Genomic DNA, 12,126 nt, shown 5'->3' on the forward strand with positions numbered 1-12,126 from the left:
GCCAACACCTCTTTCCTCTGACTCTCCAATTATATGAAAAAGAGCATGGGACTTTCTCTTGGTTCTTTAGACTTGAGCCAACAGTCTTCCATAATGCATACTGATCCTGGGATTTTTCAGTAATGTGCCATCTTACCCACTGACCCTGGGTTTATTAGTCTCTCTTCTCAGAAGTCTGCTATCGTCATGCCAATCTAGAGTTCATCTGCCGATTTGAGTTCTTCAGAGTGCATGATGGGTACTTCACTGGGCTACTAACCATAAGGTAGCCAGTTCAAAACCAACAGCTACACCGTTGGAGAAAGTTGAAGCTTTCTACTCCAATACAGGGTGATAGTCTCAGAAACACACAGGGGCTATTGTATCATTGTATCCCTCTTTTGTTATAATCTTATCCATATTGGACTTTTATATGGGAGGGACAACTAGTGGGGTAGTAGTTATGCCTTGGGCTGCTAACTAACAAGGTCGCTGTTCAAAACCAATGGCCATTCCTCACAGGGGCAGTACTATTCCATCCTGTGTAGTTGCTATGAGTCACCATTGCCACAATGATAGTGATGTTTTTAACTACCTGGGGGTGGGGATGGACAGTAGCTGCACAGTCAGTCACCAAGCACCTATTATGTTTTGGACACTTCTCCAGACCACAGCCCCCAAAGTAGTGAAGTAGGTGTGATGCAGGAGCTCCCCTGAGGCAGCCCACTGACACCTGCCCACTTGTGCCATCTTTACCTGGAGCAGAGGTCTGAGGAAGAAAATGAGAGGTCTTGTGGTCAATCTCCTAGCATTGGGCACCCAAAAGTGTGGATGGGCTGATGGACAGAGCACAGCTTCAGCTTCAGCCTGGGTGGGAGAGGGACGTAATTCTCTCAGAAGGTTGCAATGGAATTAGGACTTCCCGGTGATTTGCCATCCTAAGGATGGGGTAGATCAGACTATTGGGATTCATCAGGTTTCTGTGGCCTGATTTTTAAAAGGAGTTTCCAGGCCTTTCTTTATAATCTATCAACATGATAGCAGTACACAAGCCTCTTCACTAGCACACCAGCTGGCGTCCTCCCCTCCTTGTCCCATGTTCTTCTTCTGTTTCCCAAACCACACCTTGGACTTGGGTAATTATCTGTTTCTGAGAAACCTAAGAAAGTCATTCAGGGAAATAGAGGTAGATTGGATAGCTCATTTTCACATAAAATCCCACCATTTTAGAGCGGCTAAGCACTTTTATACAAGTCACCAAACCAAGGAGGGTCACCTGGCTGTGAAACATCCCATGAGTGCCATTCCTGACCCCAATAGAGAACATCTGCCTGGAGGATGTGTGAACACTACTTCCCCTCCGGGCTGAGCATGGCCTCCCCAAGTGTCCTCAGTGCTGCACTTCACCACTGCTCAGTCAGATACGTAACTCCATGAGGCAGGGACAATGTCTACTGGGGTGCACAGCAGGTGCTTAATAAATGTGAAGGACTCCCTGGCTCTGACATGGCATTTAAACATCTGGAAACCCTGTTCCTTAAGAAGCATAGCTGAGGAATAACACTTTCTTAGCCTGTCTTAGAAGAAGTATGCCACAGCACTCCTGAGAGGGCAAGGAGGATGAAACCTCACGTTACAGGCTTTGAACATTTGGAGAAATGAATCACTGGAGAAGGACCTCATGTTCATGAAAGCAGAGAGACAATGAAACAGAGATAGACCTCTGTGTTAGTTACATAATCTGGTGTCAGTTTGACACTTGAGAGGCTTAAGAGTGAAGTTGTCAATTGTGTCATAGCCAATAAGGTTTCTGTGTGAGCATGGCCTTCTGAGCATTCTGGGAACTCCAGTAGTTTAACTACTTGGGATACATGCTTTATCTCTGCTCACTCCCTTGAAGACATTCTACTGACAGGACACCTGGACTGTATATTTGAGCTGGAGAAGCCACCTGGCCCTACCCAGATGCAACCTGACCTCTATAGCTGGAGAAGCCATATAGAGACCCCTGCCAATACTGAGATGGTTAAAATGCCACTGGATGCAGAAGACTTTCAAGCCACTGGACTGCGATCTTCCTGCATTCAGCATCATTGCATGTATTTCAAGAGTCTGAAGAGGACTTTATAGTTTGCAATCTGGAAAATGGGCTAATATTGGTCTTTTGGACTTGATCCGGGCTGGACTGGATGTTTTCTCAATACACAATTGCTCTTGTATATGAACCAGTTTCATATATATATATATATATATATATATATATATATATATATATATATATATATATATATATATATATATATATATATATATATATATATATATATATATATATGAGTGTTGCGATAGTTTATTGTGCCAGCCTGGCCAATAAACACAAGTCGGATTAACTGAAGGGCAGAGGGATAAATGGGTCGGTGAGCCTCACCTTGCTTGTTCTGTGCCTCGGTTTAAAGGGGTACACTACCCGTGTGATGCCTAGCCTGTGGACTGTGTCGCTATAAGTTGAGGTCCCTTTAAGCCCACACGATTGGAATGTTCATCTCTGGAGCTGGGGACTGACAGTTGATGACAGTTGGGGACCTGCCTTGCTGTTTGCTGCCTGGGTATATATAGCCCAGCTCTCTCTACAGAAAGGGATTGGCAATTGGCGGCTCTCAAGCTTTAAAAGCCTGTTAGTGTCTCACTGCTTTATAATTTAACTGTTATTTTATTATCTATCTGTACATAATTTAATGGTTCATTTCTTGTATTATATATCTATCTTTATAAATATATTTATATATAATTACTAGCAATCTGGTCTTGTCTCTATAGAGAACCCTGTCCAACACATTTCGGTCAGGCTGGCACAATAAACTATCGCAAGTGTGTATGAATTTGTTTCTCTAGTGTACTCAAACTAACACAGACCCTTTAGGAGGTATATTGACACAGTGGCTTCAAGGAGTTCAAGCAGAGGAACAATTGTGAGGATGGTGCAGGACCCAGAAATATTGTGCTCCATTGCACATGGGGCCCTACAGGTAATAACTGATTCAATAGCACCTAACTACAACTATCTATAGGGAGTTTGGAAGCCCTCGTGGTGAAGTGGTTATAATGCTTGACTACTAATTGAAAGGGTGGTGGGTCAAAGCCAAAAGCTATTCCATGGGAGAAAGATGTGGCATACTCTTCTGTCAATATTTACTGCCTGGGAAATACCAAGATATCACTTCTACTCTCTCCTACTAGCATAGTGACCTTTTAATACAGTTCCTCATGTGGTGTGGTCCCCCAACCACAAGATTATTTTTGCTGCTACTTGATCACTGTACTTTTGCTAATGTTATGAATTTTAATATAAATAGCTCACATGCAGGATGTATTTTCAGTGTAAGAAATTTTACATAATTAAACATAATTAACACATACTGATTAATCACAAAACAATACATAATTATATATTGTGAAAAATATATGCATTTTCCAATAGTTTTATGTGACCCCTTTGAAAGGATTGTTCAACCCCCAAGAGTTCGTGACCCAAAAGTATCAACCACTGTAGTAGCATCATCATGAGTCAAAATTGACCGCAGGAAATAGTATTTTTGGTTTATTTTGGTTTATTTTTGGTTGGTTATTATTGTTGTTGCTGTTAATTTTAAGGAGCTGTTTGGGGTCCCTAGGAAGGTCCCTGGTGCCAAAGGTTATTTGTGCTGATCTGCCAAGCTAATCATTTGTGGTCAGACCAGTCAGGGTCCTATGATCTCCTTGTGCAAGATGTATCTGGTAGCACAGCTGTTGGAACCCTTCTGAGCAGTTTACTGTGATGCATCAAGACCCACAGTGAGTCTGATGTGATGGCATGAAGCTTGGTGAATTTGGGAAGGGAGCAAATAGTTAACTCACTCAGCCACTAGCTGAAATTCAGTTTGGCCCCAATATAAACTAGTTAGTGGGTCTCAATAGCCAGAGATTTTAATTTCAATATTTTAACTGATCTTAGTAACTTTTGCCAGAAAACTGGCAAATTGCCTGAAGTCTCCTATGTCCAAGCTTTGTTCCTTCAATGTTCCCATCCCTCTCTCTGTACTCCCTGTCATGCCGCTCAAGTTCTTTTAGCCCAGTACTCTCCTAACCAAACACATTTGCTCAAATAGACCCACCAGTCCCCAATCAGGTCTCTGACAGTACCCTGCCACCCATCTTTCTCTGAACCCCCTGACTTCTTCTGTGTGCACCCAGTAAGGCTTCCTCCATATTCTGGGTGCCCTTCACCATAACCTCCCTCCACTACTCCCTAAACTCCCAATCATCCCTCTACTGTTCCCACAGCCCTTTTTATCTGTTTTTACTTTCTGTGATTTCTGCTGCTAACAGGACTCCTGGCACCGGGCCTGGCCATCACTACACCCTCTGATTGGAATTGAGTGCAAAGAGTGTATCTGAACTCCTTCTGTTTGTGTGATTTTTTGTTCACAGCTCTGCGGTGCCTGCTCCCAGAACCGCTCTGAAATCTAACTTCTTTTCCCACTCTGAACAAAGGCTTCTAACCTACCTCCATTTTACCAGCCACAAGGCCAGGTCCCTTCCCCTCCTTGACTCCTGTTTTGTCTCTCACTGATCCAAGTCCCTGTTTGCTGGGTAAAACCGCAGTCCTGAGCCAGTGAACCGTCCTGTCTGGAGAGTGCAGGACTCTCCTTTTGGGTCCCTAACTCTGTAGGGGATGTCCTCAGAGTTATTGGGCCATTTTTGTTTGATGGGTGTAGACAGGACCAGGGGAAGCCCTTCTCCTCTGCCTGTACCCACTGCAGTTTGAGACACTACATACAGCCCACTGCCTATGCCCCCTAAGGACTGGCCTTTGGGGTGCTGCCAGGCAACAACACCAAACTGGTCCTAACCCCGGACATTTACCCTAAACATACGGTCATTTTCTGTAACCATGTGTGTCCACATTCCATATTGGACAATAAGTCGTGCTGGCCAGGAGTTTCAATTCCAACATTCTCTTCAACCTCCACAATTTTTGACACCAGACTAAAAAATAGTCTGAGGTCCTGTATATTCAGGCTTTACTTTCCCTCTGCTCCTGTCCTTCCTATGTCTCACCTGTCACCCAACCCAACTTGCTAAATCCCCCTTGGCAGCTCCTGCTAAACGCCCATTACCTTCCACCACTGCTCAACCCGATCTCACCCCTTCTGACTCCTTGGAAGCATTATCCTTCCAGCCTACCCATCCTCTACCTAACTCCTTTCCACGTCTTTTGGGCCCATAACCTAACCAGACTCTGCCTCAATCTTCACCTCCTCATCAACTTTCACAGTCCTCTCAGCCACAGTGTCCTTAACCCTCCTAGGCCCTTCTACCTCCCCCTGTTGTTTCTCACAGTAGGGCCACATCACTTTTGTCCACTCAGTGAGGTGGCTGAAGCTGAGGGCCACAGCAGGGCCAATACACCATTTCCCTCCCAGATCTCTCTCACATAAAAAAGTGCTTGTGAACAAGTTTTAATGACACCTCTACATACATTAAGGAGTTCCAATATCTCACCAGGCTTATGACTTAACCTGGCATGACCTTTATATAGTCCTCACTTCCACTCTCACCCCAGATGAGTGAAAGTGGGTTTTATAGCCACTCAGCAACATACAGATTAGATCCATCTCACAGATGCCATCATAATGTGTCCTCGGGCAGTTCAAAGAGCAAGATTAGACCTATCAAATAGATATCCAAGCTGGATGCAAAGGCAGGGCCAGCCAAGACCGCATGACATGGTACTTGATGGGTGGCTTACAAATCGTTTCTTACAAAGCAGTAAACTTTAACAAGCCATGGAAATGACACAACAACCAAGTGAGAACATGGCAGCTTTCCTCACTCACCTAACTGAAGCCTTAACCCAGTATAATACGCTAGGCTCTACTTCTCCAATAAGGACTACTGTTCTAGCTACTCATTTTTTAACAGTCAGCCACCAACATTATCAACAAACCTGAAAAGCTGAGGATGGCCCTCAGACCTCCATATGTGACCTGGGAAACATGGCATTTAAAGTTTTAACACTGAGAGGTACAGGCTAAGGAAGCTTATGAATCCTGAGCCCACCAAAGGCCAACTAGGCAAGCCCATGTCTTGATTGCCACCTTGACGCTGGCTGGAGGATGGGGTCAGAAGACTTCAGGAAACAGCAACTTCAACGCTAACTCTAACTGCACACCACTGGGACACTGCTTCACATGCAGCCAGGAAGGGAACTGGGCTAAGCTTTGCCCACCCACTAATCCTTGCCCACCCACTAAGCCTTGCGCATCATGCAGTCAGCAAGGCCATTGGAGAAGTAACTGCCCCTTGTCACTTAGCCATGAAGGAGCATTCCCTCCAAACCTTGAGTCACCATCAACACTTCTTGACCTGGCCACCGATGATGACCAATGGAGAAGCCCCTCACTCAGAAAACTCAGTGACCGCCCCCACCCCAAATACACACACACACACACCTTACCCAGGGTGGCAATTGGGGCAGCAAATAAGTCAGTTTCCTTTTGATGGACACAGTAGAGCTGTCTTTTCAGTCCTCCCCTCCTTCTCTGGCTCAACTTCCCCTTCCCGGTCTCAGGAATTGATGGCTGTCCCTCCCAAGCCTTTAGTCAACCCAACTTTAATGATGTCTTTTTTTACCATCCCCCTTAATCCAGCTTGTCAGCATTCATGTGCCTTTACCTGCAGCCTCTCCTAAAACCGTTCTAAAGCAGACACAGCCAAATTCCCTTAAATTCTCTCTCCCTCTAAGACACACTTATCTCATTCTGCTGTTATATGTGTAAGTCTGTGCCCCACACCGACCACTAAAAGTTTAATTCTAAATAAGCACTAAGTCATAAAGAATCTCCAAACATCAGCTATGAGTGAACAAATACTTTAAATCCCGTTTCTCACTTATAATTATACTCTTAAACACCCCCTGGTAGTCACAGCTGCTTTTATGTGATGCTGAACAAATGAATCCCAACAGACCTTTAACCCTCTGCTGAAAATTAATACAATATTCATATTCAGTGAAAAAATGTGAAGGAACACAGGGAAGCAACAAAGCAGAAAATATCACTGATTCAAAGAAGCTAGGCTTGCTAGAGCTCTAGACTCTCCCCAGTTATCATCCATCAAGTCCATCATTCCCTGCATCTAGGCCCCCATGCTCGTCTTCAGCTCCTACACTCTAAGTTTTGTGTCTCAAATCAAACAACAAGTGTCATTCACATTAGACATTACGAGGAGTTTACATAACCTATAAAAGTCTCAGTCCTCTGAAAAAGTTAAAAAAAAAGATGAATGGAATTATAAAACGGCATCTGTCTAAACAAATTTTAAAACTGCACCAGTCATAGTAGACTTGCTTCCATAAGCCCTAACTCAAATCCATGCCACCCTCGCTCTCCCTCTTTCCTAAATCCATTCAAGTTAATGGATGACAGGCCTAACTTAATCAACCATAACTATACCAGTCACACCACCACCACTGGCAAACTACTTACCCTATCTCCTTCTTAAGAACTTTTCTCTGAAAACACGCAGACAGAGGTCATCCTGGCCCAGCACTCCAGGGAGTAGGTTGGCAGACAACAAGGGCACTGTCCACGGGTCACAGCCTGACTCAAGGTCCTGCAGCTGCAAGCAAAAAATATATATATACACACTTTCCCTTACCTAACGCTTTGGTCTCAGAATCCACCCTGGAGCTCATGATGCTCCTGTCCCTTTCTCTGCTTTCCCTTGCGTCAAGGGATCTCTTTCCCTACACGAATGAAGCTGCTCTTAACCACTTGTTCTTTGTCTCAATTATATGTCCATTCCATGTCTCAGTGTTGACCTTTCAACCCCTAGGGTCATTACAAGTGTCATTGAGCCATTCATTGGGGATCGAGAGGGAATGATTGCAATAAGTATAGTCTTCAATATTCATGGTGATAATTAGGGAGGAAAGTAAGACTGAGGTGCTTCAGTCCTAACACAGGCCCAAATTAGAAATATTTCTTATCCTCCAAGACCCTTGTAATCAGTCTTACTCACTCTGTTACCAGAGACACTCTGAAGGAGTTACCAATGCCAAGTGGATTATAACAAAAAGAAGAATTTTATTTTACCACCAGTGGTTCAGGGGATTTGTATCCTGATACTGAGGAGGATTTTATCAGGAAGGTGAATGGATTTAAGGGTGGTCTGTGTTCCCTGTGAGCTAGCAAGCAAGATAATACAGAAGCGGAAACTAAAAGTTACACAGTGCTCTAAAGGGAAACAACTAGTCATCAGGCAGATTACAGAAGTGGTATCAGGGGAGGTTGTTGTTTGATGGGCTTTTCACGTTCCCTAGGATTGTTATCTCCAGGACAGCACTTTGTCTGGGCCTCAGTGCAATGTCTCATAATGTTTTTCCCTCACTATAGCTGTAAACAAGGATTGAGAGGTAAAAATAAGAGAATATTGGGTGGGGGGGGGCAATTCTGACCTTTAAAGGGGATCAATCACCAGTCGTGTTAATGATCAAGGAGGTGATAGTGATGTTTACATATTGTAGACATTGGCCCCAAAGGACTCAGAGAACTTCCACAATGGAAGGGAAGGGTTGCATATCCATTAAGTTATGAAATTTCCTCTTTGTGCAAGTGAGCTTACTAAGGTCACAAACTTATTACTCTTGCTTAAAGAGGTCCCAAATATGGCAACCAACTATACAATTCTCCTATGAATTGTGCAATAAAAAAAAAATCAAATCCTTTCAGCACACAAAAGACTAGCAACCAAAGAAAAAAGAATAATAAAGCTTTAAAAACTGCCCCTAAGGGTTTGACCATTCCTTCATTCGTCATGGGTGTAAAAAGATGGAAAACCACAAATATGGTAGACACAATGGTCGCATGGATGGATTTTGAGAAGGCTTGTATGAACCCCAATAAAATTATATTTTTTAAAAGGGGGAAATCAAAGAGAAAGAAACTGGTTCTTTCCTGGTCTCTGGTGAATACATTCAGAGGAATATTGAGCCTGGGGCTCTGGCTTTTCTGGAGCATCTATATCTGCATAGTTGTCCCTGCTGGACGAAGCCTTCAAGTGCATATAATGGATGTAAGCATCTATTCCTATATTCTTGACTGGAATCCATGTAAATGGCAATTCTCTTTCCCTGCCCTATTTCTAGAGCTCAGATTAACACAACCAGTTCTACCACTAAAGTGCTGGTCCCATGGGGTAAGAGAGCATTCTTTAATGTCGCTTCTAAGTTGACTACTGCATATCCAGCTGTGCAGGCACCATTTTCAATCAAAAGACTAACTTCTGTTAAAAGAGTTGTTAAGGCTTAATAGAATAAAATAATTTGTCTTACATTACTCCATTTTGAAAAGCTTAAGTGCCATCCCCATTCTAAGAGAGGTATGTTATTTTAGAAAAGCAAGTCACTGTGACCTTGCTTATATTCCCTTGTAAATGTAAGCAAGACGTTTTGCAAGAATATCTGGTCCAAGATAAGCTGAGCAGGACGTACCGAACTACCCGCATCCCTGTTATCTTGTGTACACACCCTTTCCCATTCCTTGCTCTACCCCCTTCGCCTTGCTGGTTTTAAGTGTATAAAAGGGAAAGAAAAATTTTGCCAGACGCTTCAGCTTTGGACCCTGTGTGGCCATGTTGTAGTCCAAATCCGGATTTGTCTTTTTGTCTTTCTGTAATAAAGTTTTGCTTTGTTACTTTGCAGCTGCTTGTGGGTCGGTAGACTATGTTGGGCGCGACTCCATAACAAGAGTGAGAGCGGAACTTTGAAAAGGGGTGTCTTTGCAAAGCAGGATGACCTGCTGACAGTTGTGCAGGGTGCTCTCTCCTTTTCCTGGCAAGAAGTTTGCATGGTTTAGTGTAGTGCAGGTTCGAATTTGCACCACTGGCCCCAGTAATGCTCAGGCCTATTTTTCCTAAAGGCAGTTGTTGGAAAGCCACAGGCTTCTTTTACCATTTAGGATCCCAATAATATAAGGTGAGATGTAAATAATCAACTTTTTTCTCTGAATGAATTTACTTCCCTCAAGAGTTAGCAGAGCCTCTTCTGCCATTGCTCAGAGATAGTGGAGCAACCCTTTTTCAACCATGTCAGTTTCCTTACTCAAGTATGCAACTGACTGTTGCCTGGGGCCCTAATTTAGGTTAAAACACATATGGCCATCCTGTTCTTCTAGTTACATATAAATGAAAATACTGACCAATGGCAGGCTAAGAGAGGGAGCACTTAAAAGCATTTACTTTAATTGTTTCAAGGCGTGTTCTGCCTCAGGCTTCCAAGAGAGGTTGAGATAGCATTGTTTCTGGATAGGACCAACAATTTTGCCAAACAGTGGAATCCATAGTTGGCAGAATCCAGTGATACCCAAGAACCCTTTCAGGTTTCTTCAAGGTACAGGATAGAATGTAGGGAACCATGGGTTCAATTCTCTTTGCCTAGGGCTCAAGCCCATCTGATAGTATTAATTCCAGGTATCAGACTAGCTGTGAACACAACTGAGTCGCGTCCTGTGAAATTTTGTATCCACTCTTGGCCAACATAATTAACAGAACTTTGATAGCCTGGATGTAGACATTCTCTTAAAGTGCAAAATGAAAGATATCATCCACATACTGTAAAATGGTGACCTCTGAAAGAGAAAAACAACTCATCTAGAGCAAGGGCCTGTTCAACAAGCAAGGGCTGTTTTGAAACTCTTAAGTGAGGATGGTCCAGTTGAGGTAGGCTGACTGGTCAGAGGGGTCTTCAAATGCACATATAAACTGAGAGTCCAGATGCAAGGAGTATAAAATATAAAATCCTTTGTGTCTTATACTGTGAACCATTCAGTTCCCTCAGGAACAGAGGAAAGCAGGGTGTGAGGGTTTGAGACTGCTGGGTGTATAGGAATCACAGCCTCATTTTCCAGTCTTAGATCCTGGACCAATCTTCAACTCCCATTGAGCGTTTGAATGCTGTAGCTAAGCCATTAAAAATGGCTAGTGCAGGGTACCCCAAGACCTTGAACTTTGAAGTTCTCAATTATTTTGAACAGTCCCTGTTTTACTTCTAGCCTGAGTCTGCCTCTGGTTACAGAATGTGGTTTGGTCTCTTAATTTAATCATGGAATTCTTGATTTTTCCTATTTGTCACTGTGTTAGTCTGAGTACATTAGAGAAAGAAATCCGCAGAAACTCATGTGTATAAGATGGAGTTTTATATGAATGGTAAATGTACATCAAGCAAACATTTCAACCCAGTGCTGCCCAAGCCCACAAGTCAAACATTAACCCATAAGTCTGACTTCAATCCACAAAGTCCTTCTCCATCTCTCAAAACATACTCAATTATGCCAGCGGCAGGAGGAAAGCCGTGTAAGCATCTCAGCACTGGCATGGTTCTTCACACAGCTGCTCCAACACCCAAAGCTGCATTGGGGTAGATTCATGTGGCTTCTCCTCAAGGATGTCTTGCAGAAGGTGAGCCTTGCCAGCTGAAGCAGGGAACTGACTAAGGTAGCTGCACCCCGGTCCAACCATAAGAAAGCAAGAGACCTGAATACTAGAAAGGAGAAGCTCAGCAATGCCATTTATCTCTCTGAAGTTCAACTAACTCCACATGTGTTTATCAGGCAGGTTGGCACAATAAACTTTAACTGTCTCAGTCACTGAAACTTCTAAACCTCTAGGTTGATACCTTTTTTCACTAGAGGAAAGCAAAGAATTAGATCTAAGCCTACATTCATATAAGTGGCTGTCTGAAACTTGAATAATTAATCCCTCCCCAGTAATGAGGTAGGGCTTTCTGACATGATTAGGAAGACATTCGTAAACAGAACTTCTCCACAATCCACCTCAGATGCTGAGAGAAAAAATTTGAGTCAAACTTACTAGACACTCCTCAGATTAAGTTGCTATTTTGACAGAGGACAGGGTCAGGATAGTGGTACTGAGAGTGGCACTCTTGTCAGGGAGAAAAATAAATTTCCTTGCCCTTTACATTTACACACACCCAGGACTTTCTTGAGGACTATGGAACATGCAGACACCAAGAAAGACTGCCCGGAGCTCCTTCAGTCTTTTTGGACCATTTAGAGTGGGGAAGTTGACCTAGTTTGCCTCCACTTTCCA

Source organism: Tenrec ecaudatus, chromosome Y (assembly GCF_050624435.1).
Source record: "Tenrec ecaudatus isolate mTenEca1 chromosome Y, mTenEca1.hap1, whole genome shotgun sequence".
Lineage (NCBI taxonomy): Eukaryota > Metazoa > Chordata > Mammalia > Afrosoricida > Tenrecidae > Tenrec > Tenrec ecaudatus.